The sequence below is a fragment of the Olea europaea genome, chromosome 11 (genome assembly GCF_002742605.1).
Source record: "Olea europaea var. sylvestris chromosome 11, O_europaea_v1, whole genome shotgun sequence".
NCBI classification, from domain to species: Eukaryota; Viridiplantae; Streptophyta; class Magnoliopsida; order Lamiales; family Oleaceae; genus Olea; species Olea europaea.
The window spans coordinates 34732174-34737128 of record NC_036247.1 but is presented as its reverse complement, the minus strand read 5'-3'; positions in this window follow the sequence as shown (position 1 = coordinate 34737128).

The following is a 4955-nucleotide window of genomic DNA, read 5'->3' as shown; positions in this document are numbered from 1 at the left end:
GTTGGGCGTACGATGCCGGAATAGTTGTCATTGACAACCGGCCTTATGTAGTCCCGAATAGCCCTTTGTTGGTTATCCTCATTGGCTGCTCTAGCATCCTGTTCTGCCATTGCTTCCCGTTCGTTTCTTTGTATGCCTCTGAGAATACGAAATGTGTGTTCTGGTTCAGGATCAATAGGTAGTAGATCTAGATTTCTCGCCCTTCGCATAAACAGCTGAAAATAATCACAAGGAAGCTTTTAAAGATAGACACAAAAAGAGTAAAATAAAATTTACGGTAAAAATAAAAATCTAGAGTAAAATGAACGCCGATTAGTAATAATATCAATTGAATTCGAATGAATCAATCCCCGGCAACGGCGCCAAAAACTTGCCACGCGTTTTATATAACGTGATTTTATACCACAAGCGCATGGTGTCAAGTTTTGTAGTAAATTAAAGAATTGAAAAGTGTCGAACCCACAGGGATTGATATTCGACTTCCACTGAGTACTATAATTGTGACCGCGTTTACTTTATCTAGACAATCGAGTGTTAAATTAATGTTTGAATACTAAACTAACGTCAATGAATTAAATAGTGCAGTAAAAGTGAGGCAATTTCTAAAGACTAAATCAAAATTACGTAATGTCTAGGGAGTAATTTCATCGTATTCTCGACATAATTCTCAATCCCTATAGATATTTCCATCAACTATCTCCCGAATTCATAGGCAAGAATCCTAAATTAATTCTATTTCCCCCTCTTGAGCGTCAAATAGAACCTATCTCTATATTTTAACCCCAATATCTCTATTCCGAATTAAATATATAAATATTATCACGCACTTGGTTCTTGTTTTACCCTCAAAGATTCGTACTTTCTCTCGAAACCTACAAACCTAGGTTATATTGTTCTTAGATCACGCCTAAATTTCCCTCTCTCGAGCGTCAAATTTAGAACATCAATTCATTCAATTGGTGATCAGGCAAGTGAAAGCATTAAACAAGAACAATACAAATCAATTCTGGAAAATTAAATGGAAATAATATAAAGAAATTAAATCATGTCTCAAATAGGTTACATCAAACCCTAGATTTAATAGTTTAGTTCATGATTGGGATAAAAAACACAATAAAATACAAATTAGAGTGTATGTATAAGAGAAAGATAGAAAAAACTCAAGTTGCTGCTCTATTTCTCAATCTTGTTGCTTAATTTCTTAGTTTTCTCCCTTCTTCTTCTCCAAAATCGGGTCGATCTTCTCTCAATTGGTGCCTCTCTTTTTCTTGCCTCTTCAGTTGTCTAACCCCCGTCTCTCATTCGTCATCTTGGTATTTATATTTTCTAAGAGTCCTCAAGGGTTAGAGTATGATTTTTGGGCCAAAAAGATAATTAAAAATTCGGGTTTTAACGTTTCGGGATTTGGCGCCATGGCGTTGCGACATTCATGGTAACTGGCGCCATGGCGCCCAGGTTTGGCACCATGGCGCCAGTTTTTCTGCTTCAGTTGGTCTTCATTGGGTGCTATGGCGCCAGTGGTTCTGCTAGAATTCATCGCTTTTGGGCGCCATGGCGTCCCTTTTTCGGCGCCGTGGCGCCAATGCCACTGCTTTGCTTCTCTTCACTTTGTTTTCCAAGCCTATTTTCCACTCCAATCTTATTCAATACTTACTTATTCATGCTCCATTTTATTGATTATCATTTTTCCTCATCACAGGCTCCCAATAGTGGTATTTTCTCGAGAGTTGTCCAAACTGCAAAACAACACAAGCACACGCATCAAAACGTTCAAAAAAATGCTCAAGAACACATCAAAAAACATGATTTAGAAGCTTTAGTTTAATGAGTGAATTACACTCATCATGATCAAATGTGTAGAATCCTTCATCTGTGAAAGAGACCTTGATCAGGTGGAGTGTGAGAGAGGCACTTCTATAAGGTGGAGTCCCATTATCCACGTAGGTTGGAAGAAGCGATATGGTGATAGAGGATTATCCCGAGAGCTTAGGATCTATTGTGACTTACCAGTTAGACATGAGTTAAGTAATCAGTCTAGTGAGCTTGGTGGGCGATGAGAAGAGATATGTGTTCTCAAGGTGTGAGCAATATGGAATGGGATATAATAAGTGTGGTGAGATCTTTTCTTAGGGTCATTTATGCATGTGTTGCATATGTGTTTGACCGCGGTTTGATTGACTTGGTGTTAATATATGGTTCTATGTGAACGTGTTTTTTGAAAAGATCTGTGTGTGTTATCCTATAGTATATCGTCATCGCATGTGTATTTGCTGTTGATTGTTTACTGTTAAATATTTGCTTCTACTTGGGTGTTTTTGACCTTAGCCCCAGTGAGTACATGGAGCAGATATGGTATGTGTTTCAAGTTGGAAATACGAGGTAAGGTCTGTGATCCAATTTTATTGGCTACCTTGATTATGCAAGTGCTAATTGTGTGTTTTGACTGTTTACAGATTTATTGGGCATCAAGGTGTATATTTGTTGGGTTTTTGATACCCAATAAATCTCGAGTTATGATGTTAACGTGGGTTAATATTATTTCATAGGCATAGGCCGATGAATGAAATAAGTCCAACAACCAAGTCCATGAGCTACACCCGACCCAATTGTATTCCCTTATGGATGGCTTGAATCTTGGCCCGTTTACCCCTTTAACGACCAAACTTAAAGTCTAACTCTAGAGTATATATTTGGCTATAACCCTAGCCACTTTCTAATGATGATTGTGTGATTTTGAGAGAGGAAAAAGAGAATCCCGACTGCCCCTCTTTGTGTGAGAAAAAAGGTGTCCAGAACGCTTGTATAACGTGTGCAATTGGTGGTTTCTTTATAGTATACATTTGTGGTGTCTTCTCCTAGTCTTTGTGGCCACAAATCATCATCCTTTCTTGTCCTACGTAGGTAAGATTGTATAGCAACCGAGGTAAATCAATTGGTTGTGGTTTGAAGCCGATTGGATTGGTTGTTGGTTGAGAAAGGTGAGTTGGACTGAGCCTGAAAATCACTGATTTGAAGATCTTTCAAAAGAACTTTTACAACAATTTAGAATGAGGTTTGTGATGGACATGTCTATGATTAAAAATGAGTTGAAGTTGATATCCAAGATACGTGAATTTGATGAAGCTTCTCCACACGTCGTCGTCAGATTCGAGTAATTTCCTTGTTGGCATAGCAGGTAAGTTCTCTCTCTTTTCTTAAGGGTCGGTTTTTCATTGATATCAGCCGAAGCTATTAATTTCCTTCAATCTCATGAAAATATTCTTTCCTTTAATTTCTCTCCATCTCCATAATGTGTGCGAACAATATGCTGTAACCTTCTGCTAATAAGCTGTATTATGGATGAATAAAAGAAAAACGTATGAGCACGAGATAGAAACATGAACGCTTCTCTGAATCTTTGTGAACTGATGATATACATACACATGATATGTTTCTTCAAAAAAATTAAAAAATAAAAATAAAATAAAAATAAAAATTCTCATTCTCTTTTTGACATCTCATCTGTATGTAAACTATTATTTAACTCCATTATGTACAAGTGGCATTATTCGATATATACAGCCTTTTAGACCGTAATTTACCATCGCCAATAAATTTCATTGCTTCATCTCCCTTATGTGCATTTCTGCAATTCTTTAATGGGGTCACAACTGCTATGATTATTAGCCTGCCGGCCTCGGGGTGCATTGGACGTGCAGAGAATTTGAGCAGCCGCTTAGGGTTGTCAATGGTGGTTCAAAGCTGCAGGAATAACTTAGCTAACTTATTGAAAAATCTTGATTCTTGCTTCTGATTTCCTTGATCGTTTTGGAGTGTGCTGTAACTTTTGAGAAATTACAGTTTTCAGAAATATCAGTACCTGTTGATTCCCAGATTTTTAGTACATAATTCCAAGCTTAGTATTTTTCTCTTTACTTTGAATTCGTCAAGGTTTATTTTGGCATAGAATGGTGGTTTTGGATTAATTTTGAGGGCAATTTCTCAGATTTTGGTGCTGCAGAAACTCCAATCAGTTACCAGACAAAGAAAGTAAAGCATCAACCTATCTAATTCCGTTAATCAACAATTGAACAAGTTAATAAAAGATTAAAAAGCTGACATAAATCTCTAGCCGTCAAGTTAGGTTCAAAATGCAAAAATCAACTTAGCTGCTCTCTTATATTAAGAATTAAGCCTTACAATGATAGAGGAAGCAAATAAGCCTCCTAAAATAATAACGAAATAGTAAACCAGGTCACTTAAATAAAATCAGTAAAATAAAGTAGGTAATTAAATAAATCCAGCGATTTCTAGCTAAAAGGCATCAAGTCCATTTCTCAGTTTGTGCTGCTGCTTGCTTGTTCACCAGGCTTCCTTCGGGTGGTCCAATTTGTCTATTTAATGGGGTGGTTGATAGTGCCGCATCAGTCTCCCCTGGCAAGAAAAGCCAAGTCCCCGAATCTTAGGATCTTCACAACCAGTGCCCTTACTGAGTATAAACCACCAGGATCTTGCATAACCTTGCATGACGTGATTGTATCAAACTCTGAAATAGCTTCGTGAGTTTTGTAAGTTTTTCATTGCCAAACCTGTCATCCAAAATTTTTATATATAAAGCCACTCCCCTATATTCTCTGTTGCTATCCATTGCATCACTGTCGGTAAGTTGTCATGCATCACCGCTGTCAGGTGAGGGTTAGGAATTTGACCAATTATCATACAAGTCCTCATACCATATATTTGTAGGGAAAATCTCAAGTTTCACCAGTTCGGTCGGTTTATGAAAAATGAGGAATCCGGTATTCCCGATTTCAATACCGTATATGCCTTTTGTCCTGTAAAATGATATATAACAGCAAGTTACAGTCGTACAACTAATTGGATAATAACAGAATGAACAACAAATCAACTATTGAATTTACTGCAATAAATAACAGAACGAATAATTGAAATTGTAGGAAATGAAATTTCAAACC